Source organism: Zalophus californianus, chromosome 14 (genome assembly GCF_009762305.2).
Source record: "Zalophus californianus isolate mZalCal1 chromosome 14, mZalCal1.pri.v2, whole genome shotgun sequence".
Lineage (NCBI taxonomy): Eukaryota > Metazoa > Chordata > Mammalia > Carnivora > Otariidae > Zalophus > Zalophus californianus.
Genome location: NC_045608.1, coordinates 79,183,586 through 79,199,858, shown reverse-complemented (window position 1 = coordinate 79,199,858; position 16,273 = coordinate 79,183,586). Strand labels below are relative to the sequence as shown.

At 38.8% G+C, this 16,273-nt stretch overlaps 1 protein-coding gene across 4 annotated transcripts in view; it reads right to left on the bottom strand.

Moving 5' to 3' along the window:
• CDH20 (cadherin 20) overlaps positions 1 to 16,273 on the bottom strand; it is a 204,615-nt gene that overhangs the window by 150,314 nt on the left and 38,028 nt on the right. Inside the window, exon 1 of one of the 4 annotated variants that reach the window (XM_027577079.1) lies at positions 2,277 to 2,385. The exons of the other annotated variants lie outside the window; for them this stretch is intronic. The gene's annotated coding sequence lies outside the window, so the exon portion shown is untranslated. Of the gene's footprint in view, positions 1 to 2,276; positions 2,386 to 16,273 lie in introns of those variants that run through there. 4 annotated transcript variants of the gene reach the window in all.

The following is a 16,273-nucleotide window of genomic DNA, read 5'->3' as shown; positions in this document are numbered from 1 at the left end:
GTGGGACACCCAGGAAGAAGTGCTCAGCTGAAATCTGACAAAGAGGGTCTATTTTCTGATTGTCTTCATAATTAACGGGGATTCTGTAGGTTCCTGATGAGAAACTTGGTGTTTTTGATAAAGGTGGATTGTCATATGTATCAAACATTTTTGGATTGCTTCTCCAGCATTCATTCTCCCTTTTGCCTTTCTTGAAATCACTCAGATCTACTTCTAGAGAACTCTTTTTCATTCTCAGCCAAGCTATTTGAATGGGACTAACCTACCCATTGGGTAGGCCTTCATGATTTAAGCTCACCACCACATCTTCTCCTGACCCCTCAGGATTGGTTTTATCAATTGAGATGCTTTGAGCTGCAAATAACAGGATATCTGAGTTACAAGTGTCATAAGAACCAGGAGGTAATCCCCCCAACAAGATTTCTGGAAGAAGGTGCTCCAAGGTTTCTTCCATGGTTCAACAAAGTCGGTTTCTAGATCAGCCTAAGATTCTCATGGTCACAAGATAGCTGCCACAACTTCAAATATCTCTTCCTTTTATAACAATATCCAAAGAAGAGTAGAGGGAGTAGAAGTCTACTTAAATTTCTCTCTATTATTAAAGAGGAAAGTCTTTTCCAGAGGCCTCAAGTAGACTTCTCTAAAGGTTCTGTTGACCAGAATTGCTCAGGCCCTAAACCAGTCACTGGAAAAAGTAGTGTTATTATTATGATCGACTTAGTCCAATTATGGTCTATTCCTTAAGATGAGGGAGTGGCCCACTTCCCTGAGCCCACTGCTGCTCCATACTTGAACAAAATCAAGGTTCTGCTATCAAGAAGGACGGGGATAACAGCTATTGAATAGGCAACATATAGTCTGTTGCACTGGACCTCTGATTCAGTAGACACAAGTAGATCTTTGCAGGGGTATCCTTCTGGCAAGAACTTCCTAGCTCTTCCAAGAGACCTATAAACACGTTTTTTCTGTGAACCATGTGATAATGTGGCTCTGAGATCTAAAACTGCTGCAGCCACTATCATTGCTCTGAAGGGAATACACCTGAGGACTAAGACAATACACAGATTAGGGCATAGCTGGGGGAATCACAGCAGCACATAGTGGGAGCCTTGCATATATGGTGGACTTCTGGATCATACTGTAACTGAAGCTGGTTATACCTCCAGGTGTCCAGTTATAGAAGAAAAGCCATTCTTTATTTTTACTTAAGCCGTGTTAGATTAGATTTTCTGGTACATGGAGTATGAACAATTTTTATAGTAAAATGGTTGGGGAGAAAAGAAGGGTTGGGAATTTGAGCAGCGAGGCCTCCTGTTTCTTTCTGTCCTAATGAGGAGTCCTGACCTCATTTTCAGTTAAACAGTTTTGAACATGATGAGTAAAATTCTAATATGCCTTTTATCTTTGTAGCAAGGAACTTTTATTTACTGCAGACAACTAGAGGGATACCTCTCTATTTGAAGAAGGCAATGAGGACAAGATAGCTATATTGCCCTAGGGACGCGTAACTTCAAAGTTCTGTGAGAAATATAAATAAATAGACGCCCTCCAAAATCCTCTGTATGTAGTGAATAGAGCAACACTATTGTTCATTTTCCCTGCCCAAATGATTCTTCCGAACCCTTCCAGATTCAAAGTAAGCTGCCCTATCAGAGATTAAATGAGGCATTCATAACACATACCCTTAAATCCACGATCTGCTCTTATTAGGCCTAAAAAGTGGTGCCTTACTTATGAACACAAATGTCAGTGTGTCTTATAACCTCTTATTTCAGCTCTCAGCATCTTTGTCCTCTTCGAATAGCTGGCAACTTGGTCATATTTAATTGTTGTCTGTCTTTTAAGAGTGATTTAGTTTAAAATAAGCAAATAGGTAAGCAAAAAGTGCTTTAAGCCGGCTTCTTCAAAATGAGCAATGCCCCTGTCCTCAGGGGCTGTCAGATTTACGTCCTTAGATGAACAATAATTATATTAATAACTTTAAGGGCTAATTAGCATTTTACAGTAAACACATTGTTCATCACACTAAGGGGAAGGATGGCTATATCCTTTCTGTAGAATAATTGCTTTTCAGAATCAGGGCCCATTTATCTTACTTCAGCAACATGCGCTGACCAAGAAGTACGCCACCAGCTGACCAAGAAGTACCTCTGTGCCGATTCTTCCTGAGCCCCAGTCTGATTAATTCTTACAACGACCATTGCAGAAATTCAAACAGGAAAATAGGAATTAATTTCCCTTTCTACTGTGTGAGCCCCCAAAAAAGCAGCCGGTACCTTGTCATCTCTTCTTCACATCACCTTTTCCAATGCTTTTCACCCTTCGTTTTGCTGAAGTATTTATAGGACACGTTCAGTCTGAGACCACACTCCCCCTCTGCCTTCCCCGGGCTCCCTGTGGTGCAGGAAAGTGCTATGGTACTTCTTTCTTGCAGCAAGTCCTGGGAGCACACTTTGATTTCACTTTCGATTTTGCAAGCTCAAAGCTAACTGTGGATAAATTTAAGAAGACTTTTCATCGGGATATTGCCGCTCCTCCCCAGAAGCCCCCTTTTGGAGGTTTTCTCTGCCTGCAGCCACTTTTAGTACTTCCCCTAACTCATGGTTGCAGCAACTCCAAATCGACAATCTTGTCAGAACGAATGATCTAAAATAAACATACTCTTGTCTGCCTGCATTACTAACCCTGACAAGGATGCTTGGCCCATATCGCCATGAGCCAAAAGTCCTTAGACGCACACTGCGCATGATTCAGCAGCAGGTGGAGGGCAGATAGAAAGCCTGCGAAGGGCTCATGACATTACAATCCAAATGAAATCCTCAGAGGACACCCACCTGCTTTCTCCCTCCTGGCAGCCTTCTTGGTGGTCAACAAATCACATTAGAACAACCCCACAATGACCATTTCATGTACAAAGACATGAGATGAGGGAGAACATGTAAATCTCAAACCCATAGTTTCACAGTCGAGGCTCCCCTCTGATGTTTTCTTTGCTACTCAGAGTGCTCTATAACTTTGGTATCTCTGGGATTCATACTGGGAACTATCTAATGTACCGACAACTATCCATTAATAATAGACATTCTGTCTCTTTGGTCCTCAGGAATATTTTGTAGGTTTTTCTTCCCTCTTATTAAGCTTTATACTGTGAGCCTGAAGAATAGAAAGAGAACAGTTGCTAAGTTTGTGTATTCTAGATCTCAAAACCAGGGAAACCAATGCAATGCTATGAAGGGATTTTTCTCTTAATGTTTTAAGGTTTGGTGTCCTATTCTATAAAGCCATTAAAATTCGACGTTACGGTTTTCCAAAGAGCCTTAACAAAAATTTTCAGGGAGCATAATGATGCTTCAAAGCTGCTGAAATTATATGTGCCTAGCACAAATTAAGTAGAAATTGCTTGATTATTAGGCTTATCTGATCAATTAAAATAGCCAATTGGAATAAGAGAAATCCACTTTTGTGCTGTAATTATCTGAACTGATTGTGTGTGTCACCCTGTCTGAGTCATTATCATTTTTATACATCATTTCAAGAGATACAGACAGCCTAAAAGCTTGCAAATTAGGTTTTTTATAAAGAAAAAAACTAATTGTGGATGTTATTCTTAAATTTTCATTTTATATCATATTTATCTAGGCATCCAAGAAAGTCCTTAATACTATAGGAAAACTACTGAGGGGGAGAAAAAAAGGCCACCTTCCAAATTTATCACAAGATTTTCTTAAATTGCTACATGTTCTCTTTTAGACTATTTGCAGTATATATTCTATTCCTGGTAAGTAGCCCTGAATGTCTCATATTAATTCTGCCTGGAGTGTGGTTGTTTCCTTAAAATACATCCCAAGTCACACCTAAGCTCAAGTGCCAAATGCCAGACCTTTAGAAATTAAAACAACAACAACACAGAACTGTTTTCCTCACCAGCCACCTGATTATTTTGGTATACTTGATCTAATTCAGAGCTTTTACTAAAGAGAATAAGGACATTCATCAGCCTTGATGGTTAACCTGATGTGTTTACTTGACTGGGCTACAAGGTGTCCAGATATGTGGTTAAATAGTGTTCTGGGTGTGTCTGTGAAGGTGTTTCTGGATGAGATTAACATTTGAATCGGTAGACTGAGTAAAGCAAATTACTCCTCCCAGTGTGGGTTGGCATCCAGTCCACCAAGGGCCTGAACACAACAAAAAAGGCTGAGTAAAGAAGAGTTCACTCTCTTTGCCTGACTGCCTCTGAGCTGGAACATTGGTTTTCTTCTGCCTTCAGGAACTTGGACTAGAATTTATACCATTGGTTTTCCTGGGTTTCCAGTTTGCCAGGTGCAGATCTTGGGACTTATACAGCCTCCATAATCACATAAGCCAACTTCTTACAATATATACACATACCCTGTTGGTTCATTTTCTCTGGAGTACTGTGTCTACTATATCAGCTAACCAAAGTCAACATAATTTTGAAAATGAAGCTATTTCATCATCCTATTGTGTTAAGATTTAATTTTTAATACTCATAGAAATACTTAATCTGATCTTGGTAGAATGAACCAATAGTGAGCAAACTGCTGTTTAGCATTTTAGTGTTTTCTGATGTAATATAGCCCTGTTGGCCCTTGGGGATCTGCAAGGAAGGCAGGGACATCAGATATGTGCAGGTTTCTGAGGTGAAGAGTAGCATAGATCCAATATATAATTTCATCCCCTAAGATTTAGACCCGTAGTCTAAAACCAGATAAATGGCAATACTGGGGAATCCGAAGTAAAGGGCTTAAATAAGCACCTGCTGGTTATCTCTCAGTGTTGTTCTTCCCTTGTTTCATTGTAATAGAGTTTATCTTCGTACGTAATTGCCCTGTTAGAGACTGCATTTCCCAGACTCCCTTGCAGCTGGATGTGGCTATGAGACTCCGTTCTCTCCAGTGAAATGAAAATAAGGGTGCCAAGTGCAACTTCTGCAAGTGATTGTCTAGAAGGAAATTACTTGTTCCTGACTTCCTTTTCCCACTTTTCCTTGTGAGAGCCATAGACTGGAAAAGGGATGTGGGGGTGAACTCAACTTTGACTATGTCAAGTCTAAGAGTTCCAAGTTGGAAGGAATGCCGGTCTATGAATGGCCTCATGGAGCAGTGCTGCCTCGTATTCTTTATAGAAGAGAATTAAACTTCTAGCCTGTATTTCTGTTGTTGTTATATCAGCTTAGCTTTTACTCAGCCTTGCTAATACAGCTTACTGTCCTTCTTAATGAAACCTTAACAGAATCTCTAGGTTTACCTGATACTTCTCCTCTATAAATAACTTAACTCTATGCTGCATTCACAGCTATTCCTCACCACTGTTGCCCTGATTGCTGATCTTTTGGGGGCTGTTAATACCCTGAAGTAGCTCATGTATTATACAGAAAACCTTGTGAGTAAGCAAAAGCTACACCCCCAAAGAGACATGTATATATACTAAACTTATTTTACTCATAAAGAAACTGTCTGCAAAATGTGAAGTTGAAGGCTTAAGGTTTTTAGCATATTTATTTTCTCATTCTCTGTCTCTGTCTCTTACACACACACACACACACACACACACACACACACACACACACACACACAGTATGTATTTTACTAATGAATTAGAATAGCTAATCACAAATTCAATAAGAGGCAACATCTTTTTTTAAAGGAAAGGTCAGATTGGAAAACTTTAGTTTTCAAGAGAATCAACATCTAAGAAGCTGTGCATTTGTGTTTCATATTAATACTAGAAATCTCTCTCTTAGATAATGATAAAATTACGACTTTCTGATGGAAAAATAATAGACGGATGAGGGTAGTTTATATCCAGATGTACACCAGAACCCATACAAATGTATATGTAAAAATTCAGCTTAGCTATACAGCCTTGATTCTTTTTCTTTAGAAAGTAATTGGTTGGTTTTTGTAAAAATGCTGCCTGTAGAGAGTTGAGTACTCTTGCCTTGTATCTTTTATACATTTGATAGGAAAATCAGGGTAAGGAACCAACTGCTGCGTGTAGATCTGTGCATTCCTTTAACCTGTGAACAGGGTCTGCTGCAGTTGACTTGGAGGTAAGTTGATTTCACACCTCATGATTGGCCCACACAGAATCTTGGCGGCCCAACTCTATTTTAGGGATAGAAAGCACATGTCATTGTGCTATTATTTTTTTTTTTTAAAGATTATTTATTTATTTATTTATTTATTTATTTATTTATTTATTTAACAGAGAGAGAGAGAGCACAAGTAGGCAGAGTGGCAGACAGAGGGAGAGGGAGAAGCAGGCTCTCCGCTGAGCAGGGAGCCCGATGCGGGGCTCAATCCCAGGACCCCGGGATCATGACCTGAGCCGAAGGCAGCTGCTTAACCGACTGAGCCACCCAGGCGCCCCTGTCATTGTGCTATTATTAAGCTTCTTTTAAAAATATTTGCAAGCCAGAACTGTATTCAGAAACTTCATTATATTAAAAATATATTCTGTCAATGGGGTAACAGTTGGTATCCGATCAAAATATGTTTATGTGCATTCTGTGGTCAAATGAATCATATTTTCAGCAGATACTTTTCTTAAGTCAATAGGTAACTCTTTCCTATTTCCTCTGGATCTGATTTAAGACTAGACTGCTTCCCCGTTGAAAAAAGAGATGTTACAGAATTACAGAAAGTATTTATTGGTTTATGACCAATTTATATATTACTTGATTTATATATATATATTTATAAATATTTGTTAATAAATTATGCAATATATATCCTACACTATGGGTTTAGTCATTCTCAACTAATCTAATGTTTTTGTTGTCCTTATAAAGGCTTACATTAAGATAACGTCTTTTTTTAAGATTTATTTATTTGAGAGAGAGAGAGACACAGCGAGAGAGGGAACACAAGCAGGGGGAGTGGGAGAGGGAGAAGCAGGTTTCCCGCCGAACAGGGAGCCTGATGTGGGGCTCTATCCCAGGACCCTGGGATCATGACCTGAGCCGAAGGCAGATGCTTAATGACTGAGCCACCCAGGCGCCCCAAGATAACCTCTTTATTATTGCCGAAGACACCAAAAATTGAGTGGACAAAACTGATAAATAGTAAAATAAGAAGGATTATTTTATTAATAATAATAACAATAAGACCAGAGTGGATAAATCAAGAAAGGAAAACCCTCTACAAAATGCATAAAACCCATGTCTTTCACCTGTGTTTGCTTGGTGTAGACAGGTCCCTACTGACCTACACCTGAAACTGGGAGGGCATAGTTAAACCTTCAGTAGATAACTGGAAGCCCCAGTCTTCAAGTCCAGGAGAATCTCAAAACTCTGCAAGTATTTAGAAATGGTTTAAACAGAAAATTTTTCATGAGTTTAAAAAAGGGTGGGTAGATAATTTTGTGTAAAATGCTAATTGATCTCTTAGTGTTTTGAAAAACAGACGCAAGCAGAATATAAAAATATTCCTCTTCAAAAGAGGTGTTCAATTTTTTGAAATTCTAATATATACCAGTGTGCTTCTATATACCTTTTTGAAAAGAGTAATATTTTTGGTTACAGTTTCAAACTAAAACCTAAAGTTTTATGGTTTTGTTTTTTGGATTGAAAAATTTCCTTTTAAGGAGTTATGGGAATTTCTCCCCATTTGGAACAGACCATCCTCTTATTCTTGGAGGAATATGTAATATACAGTTGTAGAATATTCCACTATGGTGGATATTATTAGTTATGCAGATATAAAGCAAAATCCAACCCTTTACTCTCAGGATGTGTTGACAGTGAGGCAATTCAATAAAAATGCTTTACACTGAATTGTTAAGAGTTGTGTTAAATAGTGGAGGTTTGCTGTATTATTTAGGCTTTTATGGAGTATAGTTGGTGAACAACCCCCCTCCCAACACACATATTCTAAATTTAAATGCAGATGCTTTATGCTTGAAAATTATGATTTGATCTAGATAGGATTTCAAGTTACGATAGGACTCAGAGAGAAAGACACATCTGATTTTCTTGTCACTTCATCTTAGAGAAAAGATTATAGCTGAGAGCAGAAGACAATTCAGAATTTTTGGGAAAACTGTACTGACAGACTTGGACTTTTATTGTCTGGGCCTTGGTGCCAAATCAGTCCCCAGTCTTTGATGACATGGTTTCCCTTGAGAAGAAGGGATGTCTGGGCGAAAGGTTAATGTCCGCAGACTTGGAATAAGACAGGAAGTGGACCTTGGATTGTGAAGGGCAACTTCCTTCACATCTGATGGGGGCTCATTTGGTCCCAGATACCAAGGTGAGGAGGTGGATGATGACTTCTTAGAAATGGGTGGTTCTGGTCCTAGCAGGTTTGGGGTCCTAGGCTTTAAAAGCAGCCACTTTAGTAGAGTTGTCAATTATATTTTGTGTTATACTTTCTTCCATCATCCCTAAGCCTTTATTAAAGGCTTGGTTTCATACATACTGCAGGGAATCAGGGTCTGTCCCACGCTTTGGAAAGAACAGCGAAGAGAAGAGCAGTCAACAGCTCAGTCATGGTGGTGGCAGTTGCCATGGAGGGCACATCTGGTCAGCAGGATGGCTCTCCTTGGGGTGGAACAGAAGTCCCCATGGAATGTACTAGGGAGCTCTGAAATTAAGGCAGCAGCCTGAGAAATGGTAGGAGAATCTGATGGGGGCAGATTTCTGGCAGTTGGGTAAAGGAAACTCATGCAGTAGTAATTAGATCTAAAGTAAATATGATCTGCTGGAGTCAGGGCTAGGTGGGTTTTATGTACAATAAAAGTCATTCCTATTAGAGGGAATTAAAATAACAAAACAAAAATACCCAAAAAAACCCCCAAAGCAGAAGAGTTAGACAAACTGAGTTGGGGCAGGACAAGAGAAGAAAAGACGAAGTAAAATCCTGCCTCTGAATGACATTGCGTCAATGAAGAGGGATGGACGTAGATTTGCTCATGGGATCATCACGGACAGGGTTGAGAATGTGTAATTTGATGTATTGGGGGATGCTGCAGTGTAAACCAAGGGTTGGCCCACTTTTTCTATAAAAGATCAGATATTTGGGGACTTCAGCTTTGCAGGCTGGCCAGGGTACCACGGCTACTCAGCTCTGCGGTCATGGCATAGAAGCAGCCCTAGACGAGCCATCAATGAATGAATGTAGCCGTGTGCCCATCAAACTCTATTTATGGACACTGAAATTCGAATTTCCTATAATTTTTAATGTCGCAGATGTAGTCCTTTGATTTTTTTCCCAACCCTTTAAAAATGTAAAAATAATTCTTAAGCTGCAGGCTGTATAAAAAATAAGCAGTGGAAATCAGTCAGAGAAAGACAAATACCATATGATTTCCCTCATGTGGAATTTAAGAAACAAAACAGATGAGCAAAAGGAAAAACAGAGAGAAAGAGACAAACCAAGAAACAGACTTATAACTACAGAGAACACAGTGATGGTCACCAGAGGGGAGATGGATGGGGGATGGGGGAAATAGGGAAGGGGGATTCAGGAGGGCATTTGTCATGATGAGCACCAGGTGATGTATGGAAGTGTTGAATCACTATATCGTACACTTGAAACTAATATAACACTCTTAACTATACTGGAATTAAAATTTAAAAAATGATAAAATAAAAACCATAAAATTACTGTAATTTTATGTATGTTTGCTGATGGACAAACGTTTAATCTTCAAACCTTAGATGAGAAGACTTAGAGTAAAACTTTGATTTTAATGAGGGGCACGTGAGTGGCTCAGTCATTAAGCATCTGCCTTCGGCTCAGGTCATGATCCCAGGGTCCTGGGATCAAGCCCCGCATCGGGCTCCCTGCTCCTCAGGAAACCTGCTTCTCCCTCTCCCACTCCCCCTGCTTGTGTCCCCTCTCTCACTGTGTCTCTCTCTGTCAAATAAATAAATAAAATCTTAAAAAAACACTTTGATTTTAATGAAATAAAGTATTATATACAAGTATAAAAAAATAGGCAGTGGGCCATAGTTTGCTAATTTCTGGCCCCAATTAGAGGTGCTTGATGGGGCAGATACTGTCCCTGAGGGAACATTTGGGAAACTTTGGGAGGCATTGTTTTCTAGTTGAAGTCTTTCTAGAGCATTTACATATTTAAATATATGCTATTTTCTTATAAAATATTTTCTTTTACTAATAAGGCATTAGAGATGAGTTGAACATTTGAATGGATCAAAACATGCAGAAAATGTTTTAGCATGAGTATTCTGTGCAACAAAACAAAACAAAACCTAGAACACTGAAGTTATGGGGAAAAGAGATCCTGAGAAATTTCTGGGGAGCTAGGAGAGACAATTGAAAATTAATAGTATAGTACCCATTATTTTAAATTTTAAAACGAGTGAAAAAATCTTTGTTAATTATCTTTATTTAGTGTGCACTGTACACACATATTCAGACACACACACATAAATATCCAGTGAATGAAAGCATAAGGACTTCTGTAGATTCTTTCCTGACTTCCAGCCTCATCTTTTCTACAGTGATAGTTTTTCAACTTGCAATTTTACTCCCACAGGATTTTTAAGAACATGACCTTCAAGTAAAGAGGGAATGACTGGGATTGAAATATTGTTCTTGAAGTCAGTACATTTCTGAGTAACCAAGCTGTTTACAGGTAGCATTCCTCTACTGGAATCATCTAGAAGACATGCTGACTTGCAGTAGTGTGTATTTCTGTACTGTAATGAAAGAAGGGAGACCATTTGGAAAATGTAAGGCCAATAATCATGTTTGTCACAAATTTAGCTGTAGGATATAAAAAGTCATTGCTTTCTAGCTCCTAATGAGCTATTTTCTTTTGGTCATTTATTAGCCTTTCCTGAGACTAAGCCCTCTGGGCAGCTGTCAATCATTATTGTGTAATGACACATAGGGCATGGGTATTTTTGGAAAGAAAATACCTCATTTTTCTCTTTAGTTCTGTTGAAAAGAAGTTTTTTCTCCTTATATCCAAGCAAATGTATATTTTATATCCGTGCATATAAATGGATTACAAAATATGTGTGACCTCATTTCCTTGAGTCTGGCCTCCTCAATTTAGTAATGTCATGTTCCAATAATATGGATAGCACTCCCGAAGAAGGTATAGTGATTCACTATACAACACCTGTAACAAGACAGACACCATTTCATTATCACCAGTTAATTTTTTTTCAGTAGGAAACAAAAACCAAAAACAAGCCAACCAGCACTAATGAAGAAATATTGCCCCACTGCTCCTTCTCACTGGTTACAATGGAAAGCATTTTGATTAATGAGAAGTGCACAAATACAACAGGTTAATTGCAGGTTACTAATTCCCATATTTTTTCAAACTTAGGAAACACAAAACAAGGAAATATGATTTCTCTCTCTATTTTTTTTGGATCTCTCTTTTTAATGAATATTTCTTGCTCTTAAAATTCATTCTTAATTCAGAAGATCATTTTGGAGGTCATGACTCTGTCAATAAAGAGTTGTATTAAAAGGATACTTTTTTCAGTAGATTTTGCTATCCATCAATAATTATTGCTGCAGCTACCTGCTTCATCTAATTTTTTTCTAGCTGGAGAAAAATTCCACTGTTATTTTAAAAGAATGTCCTGATTATTGTTTTCAAGTTAAAAATTGCTCTTTTGTTTGAATCCAAACCCCAAAGTAGATACTATTATTAATATTATTATTATTATTAAGTAGATACACTATTGGGGCAGCCAGTATTGCAAAGAAAAAATTAATACTGGAAAAGTACTATTGTGATCATATAACATCAGTTATGAAAACTATCCTACATTCAGTAGGTATTTGACTTACCTGGACCCAAAGCATAGATGTACCTACTCTTAAACGATTAGAATTACTACATCAGTGACACCTGAAATCTCATTTAGAAGAGGATATGCCAGGCGGCAAGCATCCCATCAACCTTAGAGCATCCTTGTGACAACAATGCTGTGCTCAGGATGAGAGACCTTGTGTAATTTTATTGCCTTAACACAAACGGCTTACTAAAGAAATCAAATGGACAGAACAACAGAATGAGCACCCCATAAAGTTCTAATTGTCCTGATGAGAGCAGAAATCCTTAGTTATAAAAATTCACAATTAAGTGTCAACTCTTGGAAATGAAAATTTAAACATAGGATTTATGTCCCTTTTAAAATATATTACTTAAAACTACAAGGCTCAGCCTATAACCATTAACATATGAGCTGGATATTGTTTTTTAAAGATTTTATTATATTTATTTGAGAAAGAGAGACACACAGTGGGAGAGGGAACACAAGCAGGGGGAGTGGGAGAGGGAGAAGCAGGCTTCCCGCCAAGCAGGGAGCCTGATGCGCGGCTAGATCCCAGGACCCTGGGATCATGACCTGAGCAGAACGCAGACTCTTAATGACTGAGCCACCCAGGAGGAGCCCCAGAGCTGGATATTTTTTTAAAAGAGAATACTTAACTTGAATATATATAATATGTAGAGTTATATACTCCTATTAAAAGTATATCCTGTAACTAAAGAGATTAGAAATCCATACAGGATATTTACTTTGCATGGAGCAGAACATGAATTTTGCAAGTGAGACAAACCTGAGTTCAAATCCCAGTTCTGCCCTACAAGTTGTTTGAGTTTGGATAAATCATATAACTTCTCGGAGCCTGTTTCCACATTTTATGTATTTTTTACATTATTTATTTATCTATTTATTTATTTATTTATTTATTTATTTAGAGAGCATGGGTGGGGGGAGGACAGAAGGAGAGGGAGAGAGAATCTCAAGCAGACTCCGCTCCGTGCTCAGTCGAGCTCAATCTCATGACCCTGAGATCATGACCCGGGCTAAAAATCAAGAGTCCGGCGTTTAACTGAGCCACCCGGGTGCCCCTGTTTCCACATTTTAAAATACTACCTACCTATTTTGTAGTGCTGTTAGTTGAAATGTATATCTATGTCATGCACAGTAAACCTATATTGTAAGTTGTACTGCTGCTTTTTCTCTTGCTCTTTTGTTTGAATCCAAACCCCACATTACAATTGTTCTAGAACACTTCCAGGCCCCAGGAACTATTTGTGTTTTATGATTTGTTTTCAGTAAAATTATTATTTATTAGAAATTAGGCTTTTATATTATTAAATGTCAGGCCCATCTTTCCTGTGGGACTAGTAGAATGGGTGAAGGTGATTTGTAGAACTCCCAGCTAATTTGGAACTTACTTTCTTTTTTTTAAATAATTTTTTATTGTTAATCACCATACATTACATCATTAGTTTTTGATGTAGTGTTCCATGATTCATTGTTTGTGCATAACACCCAGTGCTCTACGCAGAATGTGCCCTCTTTAATACCCATCACCAGGCTAACCCATGCCCCCACCACCCCTCCCCTCTAGAACCCTCAGTTTGTTTTTCAGAGTCCATCGTCTCTCATGGTTCGTCTCCCCCTCCGACTTACTCTCCTTCATTCTTCCCCTCCTGCTATCTTCTTTTTTTTTCTTAACATATATTGCATTATTTGTTTCAGAAGTACAGATCTGTGATTCAACAGTCTTGTCAATTCACAGTGCTCACCATAACACATACCCTCCCCAATGTCTATCACCCAGCCACCCCATCCCTCCCACCCCCCACCACTCCAGTAACACTCAGTTTGTTTCCTGAAGATTAAGAATTCCTCATATCAGTGAGGTCATATGATACATGTCTTTCTCTGATTGACTTATTTCACTCAGCATAACACCCTCCAGTTCCATCCACGTCATTGCAAATGGCAAGATCTCATTCCTTTTGATGGCTGCATAATATTCCATTGTGTATATATACCACCTCTTCTTTATCCATTCCTCTGTCGATGGACATCTTGGCTCTTTCCACAGTTTGGCTATTGTGGACATTGCTGCTATAAACATCGGGGTGCACGTACCCCTTCGGGTCCCTACATTTGTATCTTTGTGGTAAATACCCAGTAGTGCAATTGCTGGATCGTAGGGTAACTCTATTTTCAGCTATTTGAGGAACCTCCATACTGTTTTCCAGAGTGGCTGCACCAGCTTGCATTCCCACCAACAGTGTAGGAGGGTTCCCCTTTCTCCGCATCCCCGCCAACATCTGTCGTTTCCTGACTTGTTAATTTTGGCCATTCTGACGGGTGTGAGGTGGTATCTCATCGAGGTTTTGATTTGGAATTCCCTGATGCCGAGCGATGTTGAGCACTTTTTCATGTGTCTGTTGGCCATTTGGATGTCTTCTTTGGAAAAATGTCTGTTCATGTCTTCTGCCCATTTCTTGATTGGATTATTTGTTCTTTGGGTGTTGAGTTTGATAAGTTCTTTATAGATTTTGGATACTAGCCCTTTATCTGATATGTCATTTGCAAATATTTTCTCCCATTCTGTCAGTTGTCTTTTGGTTTTGTGGACTGTTTCTTTTGCTGTGCAAAAGCTTTTTATCTTGATGAAATCCCAATAGTTCATTTTTGCCCTGGCTTCCCTTGCCTTTGGCGATGTTTCTAGGAAGAAGTTGCTGTGGTTGAGGCGGAAGAGGTTGCTGCCTGTGTTCTCCTTTAGGATTTTGATGGACTCCTGTCTCACGTTTAGGTCTTTCAACCATTTGGAGTCTATTTTTGTGTGTGGTGTAAGGAAATGGTCCAGTTTCATTCTTCTGCACGTGGCTGTCCAATTTTCCCAACACCATTTGTTGAAGAGACTGTCTTTTTTCCATTGGACATTCTTTCCTGCTTTGTCAAAGATGAGTTGACCATAGAGTTGAGGGTCCATTTCTGGGCTCTTGATTCTGTTCCATTGATCTATGTGTCTGTTTTTGTGCCAGTACCATACTGTCTTGATGATGACAGCTTTGTAATAGAGCTGGAAGTCTGGAATTGTGATGCCGCAAGCTTTGCTTTTCTTTTTCAACATTCCTCTGGCTATTCGGGGTCTCTTCTGGTTCCATACAAATTTTAGGATTATTTGTTCCATTTCTTTGAAAAAGGTGGATGGTATTTTGATGGGGATTGCATTGAATGTGTAGATTGCTCTAGGTAGCATGGACATCTTCACAATGTTGGTTCTCCTAATCCATGAGCATGGAACGTTTTTCCATTTCTTTGTGTCTTCTTCAATTTCGTTCATGAGTATTTTAGAGTTTTCTGAGTACAGATCCTTTGCCTCTTTGGTTAAATTTATTCCTAGGTATCTTATGGTTTTGGTTGCAACTGTAAATGGGATCGACTTCTTGATTTGTCTCTCTTCTGTCTTGTTGTTGGTGTATAGGAATGCCACTGATTTCTGTGCATTGATTTTATATCCTGCTACTTTACTGAATTCCTGTATGAGTCCTAGCAGTTTTGGGGTGGAGTCTTTTGGGTTTTCCACATACAGTATCATATCATCTGCAAAGAGTGAGAGTTTGACTTCCTCTTTGCCGATTTGGATGCCTTTGATTTCTTTTTGTTGTCTGATTGCTGTGGCTAGGACTTCTAATACTATGTTGAATAGCAGTGGTGAGAGTGGACATCCCTGCCACGTTCCTGACCTTAGGGGAAAAGCTCTCAGCTTTTCCCCATGGAGAATGATATTCACTGTAGGTTTTTCATAGATGGTTTTTAGGATATTGAGGTAGGTACCCTCTATCCCTATACTCTGAAGAGTTTTGATCAAGAAAGGATGCTGTACCTTGTCAAATGCTTTTTCTGCATCTATTGAGAGGATCATATGATTCTTGTTCTTTCTTTTGTTAATGTATTGTATCACGTTGATTGATTTGCGGATATTGAACCAGCCTTGCAGCACAGAGATAAATCCCACTTGGTTATGGTGAATAATCCTTTTAATGTACTGTTGGATCCTATTGGCTAGTATTTTGGTGAGAATTTTTGCATCCATGTTCATCAAGGATATTGGTCTGTAATTCTCCTTTTTGATAGGGTCTTTTTCTGGTTTTGGGATCAAGGTAATGGTGGCCTCATAAAATGAGTTTGGATGTTGTCCTTCCATTTCTATTTTTTGGAACAGTTTCAGGAGAATAGGTATTAATTCTTCTTTAAATGTCTGATAGAATTCCCCTGGGAAGCCATCTGGCCCTGGGCTTTTGTTTGTTGGGAGATTTTGGATGACTGCCTCAATTTCCTTAGTGGTTATAGGTCTGTTCGGGTTTTCTAATTCTTCCTGGTTCAATTTTGGTAGTTGATACATCTCTAGGAATGCACCCATTTCTTCCAGGTTATCTAATTTGCTGGCATAGAGTTGCTCGTAATATGTTCTTATAATTGTTTGTATTTCTTTGGTGT